The 15,485-nt window shown below is 46.2% G+C and overlaps 1 protein-coding gene across 1 annotated transcript in view; it reads right to left on the bottom strand.

The window, feature by feature from the left end:
- Window positions 1-12,917, bottom strand: part of RHOBTB2 (Rho related BTB domain containing 2) — an 86,797-nt gene extending 73,880 nt beyond the window's left edge. The window contains exons 1-2 of the mRNA XM_078593253.1: window positions 12,639-12,917; window positions 1,751-1,861 (exon numbers count right to left, since the gene is read on the bottom strand). The gene's annotated coding sequence lies outside the window, so the exon portion shown is untranslated. The remainder of the gene's footprint in view (window positions 1-1,750; window positions 1,862-12,638) is intronic.
- Window positions 12,918-15,485: the final 2,568 nt, after the last annotated feature.

The raw sequence follows: 15,485 nt of genomic DNA, 5'->3' as shown, positions 1-15,485 counted from the left end.
TACCTGAACACCCACGCCACTCCAGTAGCCCATTTGTTATTAAACTGCATCACTTTGCGACGACATAAAGTGTCAGAGAATGTCCCTTTTGTGTTTGATTTTTTTGGCTCAAAATGTTCTGGTGTCTCTCCGTCGCCAGAAATGTGGCAAATTGCCAAGGAAATACATTTCAGCGCCATCACCAACGTCTTAATGTGGCCTAAACCATTACGAGACCTCCTTTGCCAGTAGCAAGATATAGTAATAGGTTTTTACCCTTTTATCTGGCACCAAAACTGACACCTTTATACAAGGGATCATGTTTGCAATAACCACAACACAAGCAATCAAAATGCAAACAAAAAGACGCCTTTTGGCGTCATCTGGTCCAACACCAGTGGAGACTAGGCTCTATGAAAAGCCGTCTTGGGTGTGGACCAATCAACTTCAAGGACAGTGCATATCATTATCAGAGTTGTCTCTTTTTGTTTGCATTTTGACTGCTTGTGTTGTGGTTATTACAAACATGATCCCTTGTATAAAGGTGTCAGTTTTGGTGCCAGATAAAAGGGTAAAAACCTATTACTGTGGCCTAAACCGTAACGCATGTACACACGTATGGCCTGAACGGTCAATCCACTGCTGGATTATGGTTCTCCCAATCCATGCGGATCATGAGAGTTACTTGACCATACTTCACCATGCTGGTCAGCGCGGGTTTGTGAAAGCGAGGAGAGAAGACGACGTTCAGAAGCTGACGTTTATTTGCTGAGTGAAGCCCGTTGAGCTGCACAGCTCTTCCTTCAGGGCAGTACAATACAGAGACTCCTCTATGTACGAACATTCAACTTACGAATTTTCAGGGATACGAAGAAACCCGTCTGTATGTCCAGTTGCCTGTTTGGACCGAGAGTCGTGAGTTCAAGCACAGCGCAATAGATGGCGGTGGTGGCATCTACATCTGCAGAACATGAAGAACCAGTGATATCTACATCTACAGGAGATGATACAACTTTTAAAAGCCATTTCCCGTGTTTAATGTACAGGCCGTACAACACGTTTGGAATGGACAGGAGTAAAATTGTACTTTCGAAAAAATCGACTGATGAACAGACCTCTGGAAACTAACTCGTTCGTAAGTAGAGGAGACCCTGTATAATTTGTTGCACCCTGCTGACAATCCAGTCCTCGGAATTCCACCCTACATTCATAATAAGCTTGTTACTAATAACTTTGAGAATAATTAGATTTTTTTTAACCCAGGAGTCAGAGGTCGCAAACGGGTTTTCATTCCTTACCCATACCCGTACCCGGCCGCACCAGGGTCGCAAACGGGTACCCGTACCCGTAACCCGGCCGGGTAGGGTACGGGTACCCGATACCCGGCCGGGTACGGGTAGCCGGGTATAGGGTACGGGTATCGGGTACCCAATTGCGACCTCTGGGATGAAGCCATGTTGCAGGCGCGGGTGGGTTGATTCTAGGAACTTGAATTGTGAGAAGAGACAAGACGTTGGGAAATGAGTGACAAACGGTTACTCACCAGTGACTCACGGCCTACCCGTACCCGTACCCGGCCGCACCAGGGTCGCAAACGGGTACCCGTACCCGGCCGGGTACGGGTAGCCGGGTATCGGGTAGGGTACGGGTATCGGGTACCCGATTGCGACATCTGCCAGGAGTGCTCCTTCTTGCTTATCCAGAATATATAACATGAGACTCCTGTTTGGAGATTTTAATCTCCCAAGGGAAATATAAAAATTCCACCAACCTGAGGTTTCCAGGTGCCTCAGATGTCAGAGCACTGAGCTGGCACAGCTGAGATCCTGGGTTCGAATCCAGGCAGCCAGGTTCTCAAGTGGAGTGAGTTGATGGTTTCAGCCTGGTAACCGATGATTGCACACAAAAAAGCAGCACATTATATTTGGCTCTGCACTTAATTTACCATGATTCCACCCTCTGAATGATTACTATCGGTGCACGGCGGGTGGGAAAGTGCTGTCCCCTAATGTGGGGAGCAGAAGTCACTTTAAGGGATCTCAGAGGTAACTCTGTGATATCCACTTCCGTAAGCCGTTCTCTATCAACGAGGGTTGCAACTGCTTTAAGAGAGATCCAAATCGATACTTGACCTCAGGACTTAACACCGTTAGCACCTCCGGTTATCAGGGTTGGCTACGTACGGCGCAAAAGGAGTTCAACATACATGCAGCATGGACGAGATAAGTTTTGAGAAAAAGACAAAAAAATAATTCGACCAACCTACTTGCTGTTCTGACTATAGAAGCACATCATTGTCCACCTGCTTAATGGCTCATAAAAGTAATTTCTCCATCTCCGTTTCAGCCAAAAGACTCGACTTTAAATCGCTGTGTTACGAGCGTGTGCCTCCAAAGCATTTTTACGCTATACAAGGCCAATTGTAGAGCACACTGTGCAGATAATAACATACCGTGTCATGCAGAAGGTCTGCATGTACAGCAGCAGCATTTCACCTCGGTTAGATTTCTCAGAAAAGGCAACCGAGAGGGCTTGTGTCTTGGTGACGGTGGTTAAATATTCAGTGGAGTCACATTGTTGAAACCCAGATAGGGAATGGTGAAAAGTCTTATATATAAAGGTGACGAATAGCAACAATGCAAATCCTGATTGAAGGTGTGCCATACCGAACACAATACACAGTGTACCTGTGTTTATTTACTTCCAGAGAACATTGTTTTTTGTCCAAGTAAAACATGCACAACTGCTCCAGAGCGACAAGATACCGATTCCAGCTGTCTACTTGCAAAATATAATGTACAACGTACAGTATTGGTTTTATTCATGAAACTATGCAGATACTTGGCGATTTATTAATCTAGCACATGTGGCCAAACGTCAATATTTTACCGGTACATCAACATATATTACTTGAATGTACACCTGTAGAGTATGTTGCTTCATTCATCATCTTGTCACCAAATACACAAAGCATTCACAATTCCAATTTGCATAATTTCACTTCATACACGACATACAGTTTGCATATAATACCGTAGTTATATACAAAAAAAAAGCAACGAATACGTAATACATTTTAAAGATGACCCCAATTCAACCTTGAACTGGTGGAAAAAGTGTTGTCAGCAAACACCAATTAAGGCTCCAAAGATACACAAGGGAGGAGATCAACAACGTCGTCCGTCTCTCTCCCAGTACCGATGCTTTATACACTACACCAGGCACTCATTTCAGTTTGAGTCAACCTAGAGGAGACCAACTTACCAAATGCCACTGGTGTTGTGCACGACGATAATTTCTTGACATCGGCTGCCAAAACGAGATCGCAGCCTACTTGCACGAACCAAACCACCACTCCACAGCTCGCATTGCTCCCGTGCACTTTATATTATGTGCCTATGTTTGTCTCTCTCTCTCTCTCTATGTATCTCTGTGATATCTGTCTGCTTATATGTCTGTCTATATGTCTCTGGTTCTGTGTTTTATCTCTCTCTCAAATTGAGCATTCTCAGGAAGAACGTATTCAACCAGGTAGGGTGTTGACTGTTATGTTATCCGACTGTCTGTTGTATTACATTACATTTCTAAGTATACTAGATTTGTGTTTCTATTTCATTTATACCTGATGATTGCTTGTGTTGCAATCGAAACGTCGTATGCTAGTATTTAATTTATTATTTTATCTTTATACTTGACTTTACCGAAAGAACCAAAGAGTAATTCCTGCAGTCACGAAAGCTCCAAATTAAGTTTGATTAAATATACACGTTTAGATGCCGAGCGTTCATTTTATATTCCGAGGCCGCGCTCACAAAGTATCACTTCACCAGAGGCCGGCGGTGTATTGGAGCGAAGCAATGGGGAAGTCAACAAAAATGAGAAGAATAGGAAACAAATGACACATGTTTGATGAACACCGAAGCCTTAGGAAGCCTTGGAAACAGTGGGAGCCCACGTGTGTGACACACGCGGTGAGCTCGAGTTTGTGCGGGGCTTTAGAGGCTTTTCAATGAGCTCCGACAGCCGATTGCTTTAATTGGGGTTTCTCAGCGACCTTTGCATGCAGGGGGGTGGGGGTGGTGAGCCGACATTGATTGAATATTGCTTCCAAGCTGTCGGGTCACAATGTTCAGCAGAAAAAAAAAGTCCTTTCTTTCAAAAAGTATCCTGTAGAAGAGACACTAAACGATTTTCTTTATTTTGCCAGGTAAGACCCACTGAGATAAATTGCTCTTTTTTTGTGCAGAAGCGACCTGGCCACAAGTGATAGCGCAACTAAGTGGCTTGTCATCGTGTGGAAATTTATAGCAGCCAAATTACTCTAAACGCATGTTTATAAATGTGGACAGAAAACCGGAGGGTCCGGAGAAAAATCCACACGACCAAGGAGAGACACATGCAAACTGCAAATATACAGGCATCAGGGTCTGGATTGAACCCACGACCTCCTGTATGCCAGGCGAGTTCGTTAACATCTCGTCACCGTGGCGACACCCATGCACGTTGTATTACTTGCATAGACAATTCAATACTATACACCGATTATTTAATTCTGTTTCGTATGGAGTCCAAACCCTTGTTACGAAACAGAATTAGGCAGGCAGCATAGACCTTGGAGCAGAGTACATTACAACAGCGGATGTTGACAAAGTTGAACCGACCAGCCTATGACAGCCTTGACATGCGTGGCAGTCTCCTGTCCAGCTGCGTGTCTTCTGAGATCCGTCGAGAGCGGTTTTCTACGACTATTTGGTTAACAGCATTCAGTAATACAGTTCCACATTCAATATTAGCATGGGGCCATGGCGCACAATGGCGTACCCCTTGTGAACTATATCACAGAGACTTTGCCATCCAGCGATTATCAGCGGCTGCACTTTGTTAATTGCTCGTATTCACAACTGCGCAGCACGTGGAATTGGGGCCATCGGCTCCCAAGGAAATTGGACGATTCACCACTTGGCAAAGCAGTTGCCTTAATCCCTTAGCTCGAACAAATTCTGTCCGTGAGTTCCTATTGAAGGCCAACAGGGCACGTGAGGGCATGAGGTGCTTTGAATCCAGCCAGTAAAACCACGGAACACCACCCACCGCCCAGTGCCGAGTTGCATCTGCCCACCTTTAAACGAGGTCACACTACACGGCCACACGGTGGCAACTACGCTGTATCGACAGTATTGCTCATAAACATGTACGGCATATACTTATACAATTTACTGCATTTTTAGATTTCACTTCCGTATGCAGGTATATGGAAAATATAATTAGACAGCGGTGGATGAATCCCCTTGCTATATGATCAACATCATCATAAAAACTAAAAAGCTATGTTTTATTTGACCAGGTAAGGCCCACTGAGCTTTGTAGCTCTTTTTCAGAAGCGACCTGGCCACAAATGATAGCTCAACTAAGTGGCCTATCACGTGGAAATGTATCGCAGCCAAACACTCTAAACACGCGTTGATTCTAAATGTGGAGGGAAAAACCAGAGAACCCAGAGAAAAATCCATGCGACCACAGGAAGAACACGCAAACTCCAAATACACAGGCATCAGAGTCGGGATCGAACCCACGACCTTCCTGCGTACCAGGCGAGGGAGTTAACATCTCGCCACCACGGAAACGTAAGTTAACTCGGACCGCTGTGGCTATATGGCCTCGGCACTGAAGGCCGGGGTGGAGTTCCGAGCTTGCGTGAATTTGTCGCACCCATTGCAGAGGAAGAGCTCTGAGGTTAGAAAAATATTATATTATAATCATTTTTACAGTCGCATTAACCTGCTGACGGGCTAAACGGTCTGTTGACTCGCAGCAGCAGCAGCCAAAGCCACGGTCTGGATGGCCTCAGCAATTGCTCTAAAGCCCCGCACAAAACACCCATCGGGTCTGGTGGTGCAGCGTAGGTCAAAGGACATCGCGTCGAGCATGCGCAGAATTAATCCGTTGCAGGCAGTAAATAACAGGCGGGCCTCCGGCAGCTGCCGCATTTAATTTACACCGCACACCTGACCGGAAAGTCTGGGCCTCGCTGTACGCACAAACTACAACGACGACAACAACAACAACAAAAAACAAGAGCGAGGCCATATCCACCACACTCCCTCCGTGCGCGCGAGCTCCGACAATAACCAATGAGCGCAGGCTGGGATGTCCGGTGAAGCATTTAGCCGGAGAGTATTATTATTATTGTTATACGCTGGTGATGCGGGTTGTAATCAACAGCCTGTTATTCACTCCCCACGAGCCCTCCTGGACCATAGCGCAAACTGTGACATGCATAAAAGTGAACGTTAACCAGACTGCTTTGCTAAACGCCAGCTGTCAATGATCACCGACGCAATGAAATAAATTCGTAGAAACGTGGTCGGCGACGTGGCCCAGCGGTACCACGTTCGCCGCTTATTGCAGAAGTTCACGGTTGGAATCCAACGGCCGCCCTGATTAATACTGCGGATGCATTAATAGTGGAAATTCTACGCGCAGTCTGCTTCAGAGTGGATGATAAAGATCCCGTGATGTCATTCGCAAGAGTGCCTACATTGTGTGCTGGCATCATGGTCCGCATTTTGATCAAAAACTTACCCACTAATGACTGGATTGGAATACACGTAGAAATCATCGCCCACCCCTCCAGCAAAAACTTGGTGGGACCCTCCTGAAAAACAGTCGTGGGACTCCTGGGTGAGGCTTTCCTGGGTAAAAATGTGTCGCAAGAAATCATAAATAATCAGCCATGTATGTACGTTGAACTTCTTTCGCAACAGTACTAATCAGAGGTGCGAGTTTGTGTATTAACCATATGGGTCCCATTGTGTGTCTGTATGTGTTTTATTGTGCATAGGCAGAGACCTATTGGTGCTGCGGCATGTAGCCACGCAACGTGAGAGTCCATTGTGTGCAAAATATAGTTTTGAACAAAATTATTCTAACTCAATATGCAGTTATGAAGGTTATACACGTAAGTGATTGACAAAGAGAAATGTGGATGGAAACAAAGAATTTACATAAAACCGTTTCCAGACAGAAAAATATAGTGAGCAATTCTGCTGCGTAGGTGTTTGCGGTTGCACTGTGGGGCACTACTGTATTTTAGACATTGTGTTGTTTGCCACAATGTATGTATTTGCACTTCTTTCGCACCGTACGTAGCCAATCTCCGATAAGCACGGTTGGCTACCTAACATGCATGCATACAACGGTGCTAATCGGAGGTGTCGGACGATGTCCATACAAGCTCCCAGCATGTGGAGCGAAATGTTAGACATTGCCCAACAACTCCAAGTACAAACGAAAAACACATCAAAGGGCTCAAGTCAGACTGATTTCCCAGTGGAAACACATATAGAGACAGTATGATCACGTTCAATATTCCCAGCAGCTGCAGTATCGAAAGGTTCCTGTGGGATTTGCTCCGAATAAGATTTGTTTACGTTTTGAAAATAAGTAACGCATGTGCTGAAATATTTTGTACAAATAATAATGTAGAACTCAAGTTTAATTTATTTGAAGGTGGCTCAGAGGTTAGACGGCTCATGTGGCACCACTGAGGTCCTGGCAACCACCCATAACAAAAGCAGGTTATCAAGCGTAATAAGTTGGTGGGTTCAGCCCAGTCACCAATGACGTGCACAGAAAAAACTTCATAAGAAATATGGTTGCACATTTAATTGAGCCGAATTGGATTGTCCTGCACTGAACATTTAAACGTACGTAAAACCTTAGATTGCGAGCATAATTCGTTCTGGAAACGTGTTTGTAATCCAAAGCGCTCGTATATCAAAGCACTCGTATATCAGTTGTGATCACGTGATGCTCGGCAGACAAAGCGTATACACATACTACTCGTATTGCAAGACATCGCTCGTTTATCAAATTAATATTTATTTAAAAAAATTGCTCGTCTTGCAAAACACTCGCAGACCAAGTTACTCGCAATCCAAGGTTTTACTGTATTCGCAATAATTATAAAGTTTCCCGCAATTTGCAACCCCGGTCAGGAAATCGTGGTGCCTCAAAATCAGTTCTCGTGATGTCGAAGCAGTCGGAACACGAATGTCAGTTCAAATTTTGATTTTTGGACTGTTTTACGGGAGGACCGATGTGTTATGCTGCAACAGTCTACGGCCAATACGTCCATGACACACTGCAGCTGGGCAGGTGGGAAAGCGCTGGCACCGAATGTGGATAAGAAGTCACTTGAAGATATTTAATTATAAGTTCTGTGATGTCTTCTTCCAGGGACTGTTTTCTAACATGAGGTGACGCACTGCTCGGTACGTATGTTGAACTTCTTCCGCACCGTATGAAGCCAACCAGTTATAAAGAAATTAATTTTCTATCTAGATGTAAAAGTGCATAGCTCCAGTAGCTTCCAAATAATGGAAGGAAGAGGAGTTCTGAAAGGATGTTCTGGTCTCCTGACCCGATGCGGATAACGCATTCTATATAAAATTGCCTTAAAATGTAAAATACATATTAAGCTAAGCTTTGGTCAGTGAGCTTCTTCACGGCACATAGAAGTCAGAGGAGTTGTGTGCTATGAACAGTCATTGCCTAAAATATCGTGGTTTTATACTTTATCTTTTCAAGAAACCGTTATTGACGAATGTGGAGTTGATTTCTCATTGTGATTGTCAACCACTGTCAACGCAGTGTCACCAAATAATTTGGATAAAATTGTGAAATAAGACATAAGTTAGTAATATAATTTATTAATCCAGAAAATCATGAAAGTCGAGATATTTTTCATCAGGGCCCTGCATTTTCATTGTGGGCCCACTCCTTTTTTAAGTTTTGTACATGTGGCAAGAAACCAGAGCATTAAATTACGTATTTAAATATTCCATTACTTCTAGATTTGAAGCTTTCGTGACTGTAAGGGACATAAACTGTCAATTCACCCCTCTGCTACGTTGCGAGTCAAAGTACTTATTGTAAAGTCATAAATCTATGGTACAGAACCACTGTGCATAACCAGATATTTACATTAAAAGCACCATGCTAATGTTCGCATACATAATTCAGTGTCTTTAGAACAAGCTCAATATGTTTACTACCTGCAGTAATGTCCTATATGTTGACAACACAACACATTATAGCCACTGTACCACAAGTAGTGTGGCTACAGTTATATGTAACCCTATGGCTACATTTCCCTACCAAGTACTTAAACCCCATAACGTCCCAGTGAATGTGAAAATGTAAAACCGGGCAGCCCTGCAATTGCGTCCTCCAGCCACTGCTGGCAGAAGGGCCTCCACTGAACGGTGCTCTAAAGAGGCCCTCTCGATGGTACTTGGCCTACTCTTCCAATGCTGGCCAGACGTCTTAGAAGCGGTGATAGAACCCACTCTTTACTCCACGAAAGGCGACCTGCCTATTAACTGTGGTGTATAAAATCATACCCTGGGGTCGACAGAGCCGGGGAGATTAAACAAATATCTGGAGATCGAACCGGCGACCTCCGGATAGCAACTCCGGTGTCTTGCTGACCATGCCACCGAAGCAGCTCCCCGAACAATTACCGATGGGGCAATCATTGACCCTCAATTTGATTTCGCTTCAGCGCCGCACAATGATCGCCGGTCATTGCATGAAATCAGCTGACTCGGCATACGCACGTCAATTATGAATCGGAATGGGTTAATTACGTCTTCCAGGCTGGCGAGCGAAGTGAAACTGAGCAGAGCCCCGTCTCCAGATCGAGGGACACGTTACCATGTAACACACCCTATGGGCAAGCGCACTGCCAACGGAATGGCAGACGAGGAGTGGAACGCGTCCAGGGAGGGGACGTGCTGCGTGGAGACGGAGCGGTGAAAGCAACTCAGAGTGCGGGCGCCAGGTGGATCATTATTGCATCGCGATAACGCGAGAGGATGTGGCGGCGACGGTGGGATTCATCCAGCAGTGGATTGACCATGGCTGATGATTGATGATCATAATATTGCACTGTGCTACACAAGCACGTGTACAATTACGCGTTTGCAAGTTGTTGGGTTTTTTTTTGTTTGTTACTGACAACAATGCACAGAACTCATAATAACAATGCCTCCTCCCTCTGCGTAGACACGCAGATGGGCACGGTTGGAGAGCGTCACCACTTGGAAAGTGTTGCGGATGAAAGGGGACGACTTGCACACACACACAGACATACGCGCACACACACACAGACACACGCGCACACAGACACAGACACACTTGCACACACACACGCACACACAGACACACGCGCACACACACAGACACACGCGCACACAGACACAGACACACTTGCAAACACACACGCACACACAGACACACGCGCACACACACAGACACACGCGCACACAGACACACTTGCACACACACACGCACACACAGACACACGCGCACACACACAGACACACGCGCACACAGACACAGACACACTTGCACACACACACGCACACACAGACACACGCGCACACACACAGACACACGCGCACACAGACACAGACACACTTGCACACACACACGCACACACAGACACGCGCACACACACAGACACACGCGCACACAGACAGACACACGCACACACACACAGACACATGCACACACAGACAGACACACACACACAGACACACACACACAGACACAGACACACGCGCACACAGACACAGACACACTTGCACACACACACGCACACACAGACACACGCGCACACACACAGACACACGCGCACACAGACAGACACACGCACACACACACAGACACATGCACACACAGACAGACACACACACACAGACACACGCGCACACAGACACACGCGCACACACACAGACACACGCACACACACACACAGACACACGCGCATACAGACACATGCACACACAGACAGACACACACACACAGACACACGCGCACACAGACACACGCGCACACACACAGACACACACACACAGACACACGCGCACACACAGACACACACGCACACACACACAGACACACGCGCACACAGACAGACACACACGCACGCGCACACACACACAGACACGCGCACACACACACAGACACACACACAGACACGCGCGCGCACAGACAAACACACGCACACACAGACACACGCGCACACAGACAGACACACGCACACACACACAGACACACGCGCGCACACACACAGACACACGCGGACACACACAGACACATGCACACACACAGACACACGCACACAGACACACGCGCACACACACACAGACACACGCGCACACACACAGACACATGCACACACACACACACACAGACACACGCACACAGACACACGCGCACACACACACAGACACACGCGCACACAGACAGACACACGCACACAGACAGACACACGCGCGCACACACACAGACACACGCGGACACACACAGACACATGCACACACACAGACACACGCACACAGACACACGCGCACACACACACAGACACACGCGCACACAGACAGACACACGCACACACAGACACGCGCACACACAGACACACACACGCGCGCACACAGACACACGCGCGCACACACACAGACACACGCGGACACACACAGACACATGCACACACACACACAGACACACGCACACAGACACGCGCACAGACACACGCACACAGACACGCGCACACACACGCACACACAGACACACGCGCACACAGACAGACACACACACACAGACACACGCGCACACAGACACATGCACACACACACAGAGACACACAGACAGACACACGCACACACAGACACATGCACACAGACACACGCGCACACAGACAGACACACGTACACACAGACACACACCCACAGACACACGCACATAGACACACGCGCACACACACACACGCGCACACAAACACGCGCACACACAGACACACACACAGACAGACACACACAGGTACACACACACAGGTACACACACACGACACACGCGTGCCCACACGGAGACCCACGGCTTGTCCGGCGGCTGCTGTTCTAACCCAACGAGCGGGGGGGGTGGGGGGTTTGGGGGGCTCACCAGGGTTGTGACTTTGTGATTATTCCAAGATGTGGTCAAATCCACAGTTCACTGCATTCTCTCGGCAATCGTCCAAGACTCTACAGTATTGCGCGCGCCCGTGTGTGTGTCCACACGCACGTCCTGCGAATGAGCGGCACACTGCACCAAAGCGCCTTTTTCATCCCCGACGCTGGTAGCGGCATCCCATCCACACCGCAACCCCCCCCCCCCTCAAGCACGATGGGAGGCACGGACGCGCTTTGGCAAGCGACCACCAACCACACCGCTGCACGCATTGACACTCGGCACACTCAACTACACACCTCGCTCTCTCTCTCTCACACACACACACTGTGTGTGTGTGAGTGAGAGAGCGAATGTTACATCGACTGGCTACAGTGTGGCCGGCCTTGTCCTTGCCGCACTTACTCAGGGGGCACACGACAACAGCGGCATCACCACCACTCCGAACTGGCCGTGTGCATATTTGCAGCGAGACCGCTGCGTCTTGCCACAGCGGCGTTACGATGTGCGCACGCGTGGCTTGTCACCGCTGCGTCTGCGCGTGTGGCTATTGAACGTGAAGGAAGGTGTTCATTCCTTCCCTCGCTGTGTTGGTTCTAAGGCAACACACGCGCCTACTACTAACACAACAATGCGTTCTTTCTTACCTCTGGATGGCTGCTGCTGCTGCACCACCACCAGCAGCCCCCCTTGAATGGTCCGGGCTGTTCCCTGCCCCGCGCGCTCCGTCACCACGAGCGCTGTGCATGCGAGTGACACACTCGCATGCCATGCAGCATTGTTCTTATCAACGGTGTGTGTCAGTGCGTGTGTGTGTGTCGGTGCGTGTGCGTGTGTGGGGGGCAGGGCTTGGCTGTTGTGCTGGCTGGCTGGCAGGAGAGAGATTTTCGCCCGTGTGGTTGATAGGGGTAAGGGGAGAGAGAGAGAGAAAATGCTCTGGGTTGTTGAGTCCCGCTGATGTAACCAGCCCGCACTCCCCATTGGCTGTTGTATTTAGCTGGCAGGCAAGGCGAGCTCCTGGAATAAGGAGTTTGGTGCTATTTGACTTTGAGAAAGATAGAGTGTTGTGATGCTGTTGTGATGTCCGAGTGTGGGTTTTTTTTAAATTTACAATATTGCACAAATGGCAAAAAAATCAGACACGTTTACTCAATACTGGAGTATTTTTTGTAGTATTCTTCTCATAAACTTAAGCAAAAAAAATTCAGAACTTGCTTAATAATAAAGTGGAGTGTGTTTCTTCCAATGCATAGATAGGGCAGCATATAAAACGTATCATGAAGTGCATTTATAATTGATGTTGTGATGTGCATGTGTGTAGTGTACATGTGGAGGTCCATACAATGTGGTTGTATACTGTGGGCATATTTAGCGCGATTGAATATCTTCAAAGATACACCTGTCATTTGCTTTTCATTGTTATAAGATTACATTGCATAAAACAGCAGCGTATTACATCGGTGCATACTTTGGAGTGTTCGCTTAGAATATATTACCGAAGTGTATTTTCCCCAGTCAAGCCCACTGAGCTAAGAGGCTACTTTTCTAGGGCAACTCGGCCGGCAGACGACATCAAAGCGTTCCACAATATGTTGTATCTTCTACAGCAATTCGATAGAAGCGGCGTAAACAAGGGACTGCAGAACACGTGTATGTACCTTTCTGCCTGACAGGGTGAAGCACTGCCTTGTCACAGGATGGGGGATGTTTTCAGCATAGTCCCTGCCTGAGATATTTGACCAATTGCAGTTGGAGTTTTTTTTCTCTATCTACAGTTTACATGTTATTGTTTAATTTTGGAGATATAACCAAATATATTGTTCAATAAGGGTAACTATATATGTAGTAATTGGCGACGTTTCGGGCAACAGCCCTTATTCATACCACTTGTGCCAGTGCCTTTCATGCTCCAGCATGGCACATATACCCTAACACACTGAATTTATTTACTTACACAGCCTCAGTATACACACAAAGACGAAGATCCGCTGTGTAGCCTTTAACAGACTGTTGGGGTAAGTGTTATTAGCGAGCACCTATGAAGGCCGGCACCGCATACGAGGGTGGGGCGGTGGCCAACACCACGTCCGGCCGTCTTTGTCTCCCAGGTTCTTTTGCTTTTATACCACACCAGGTAATCATTTGAGACTGAATCGACTTGAGCCCTGGACCGATTTACATATTCGCCACTATTATTGGTCATGAGCAGGAATCGAACTCAGGTCGCCGGATTAAATCGGCCAGTACGTGCGCTAACCACTCCACACTTACTGATCCCCCACCAATGATCATACACACACAGCTCTCTGTGAATGTTACGTTAATGCTAAGCACGTGTGCTATTAAAGAAGGACCACTGCCAGAAACGTCACCTGTGATATATTTTCCTTTTAAAGCCACGGAGTCATTGACGGATGTATTGAGATGTTAGTTGGTTGTGCTTGCGCACCAATGCCAATGCAATATCACCCAATAATGTGTTTAATTTGGAAGATATGGTTTCTTGCATTTGTTTCTAGGTTTCTCGAGGAAATGCAACCTGGTTAAAACTGACATTTAGCTACAACACAACACATGTACAAGTGTTCTCAGGGGCCGTCCATAAATGACGTCACGTACCTAGGGGGGGAGGAGGGTCAGACATTTGTGACGATGTGTGACGATGGGGGGAGGGAGGGTTTGAGAAATGTGACGTCACATCAAAATGCGCAACTTTAAATCAATATTAATTAAATAGAATTGTTATAACAACAAATTTTGATTAATTTTCATTATTAACTATTTTAATATTTTAATTTACTAAGGTCACCTTTTATTAATTCCATGAAGGAGCATTTTGCTTCTCCATGGGAGAATGGAGAAGCATCAATTTTGTAAAAAAAAATAATGATTGTTATTAAACATTTTGATTCTAATGATTCTACCAGGGCTTTTCATTCTGTGAAATGAATATGTGATTGTTATAATTGTACTCTCCATTTTTCTTCGTTCTACTACAAAGTTTCAAGTATTTTTTTATAGTTATACTTACTTTTAATATTTTATAATTATAAGATAATTTCAATATCATATTCTGAACATCTGCAGTTTTAGTTAGACGTTCAATATTTTAAAGTTAATTTTATGCAAAATTTCAGCTTTCCAACGCCTCCTTTTTAATAAATGTTTTCTCCTACAATATCAGAGTACAGCGCCACATTAAATACGCACTACAATGACAATAGTTTAAAGTGATTTGAAGCATGTTTTATTTTCAAAATGGAAATATATTTTTTTTGGGGGTGGGGCAGAGCTTTGTGACGTCATATTTGAGGGGGGTCTGACCAAAGGCGTAGTTCGGATATTTTGCGCCCGGAGACGAACTATAAAATTGGCGCCCCCCCCCCCCCCGTTTAATCACATTTTCCTATTACATCGAATAAGGAGTAACAATTTAAATTTTAATGAAACATTGTATTTAAAGAAGCAAATTTATAGAAATTATATTACATGGC

This window comes from Lampetra planeri, chromosome 4 (assembly GCF_965212315.1).
Source record: "Lampetra planeri chromosome 4, kcLamPlan1.2.h2, whole genome shotgun sequence".
NCBI classification, from domain to species: domain Eukaryota; kingdom Metazoa; phylum Chordata; class Hyperoartia; order Petromyzontiformes; family Petromyzontidae; genus Lampetra; species Lampetra planeri.
This window is presented reverse-complemented; position numbering and strand designations above follow the sequence as displayed.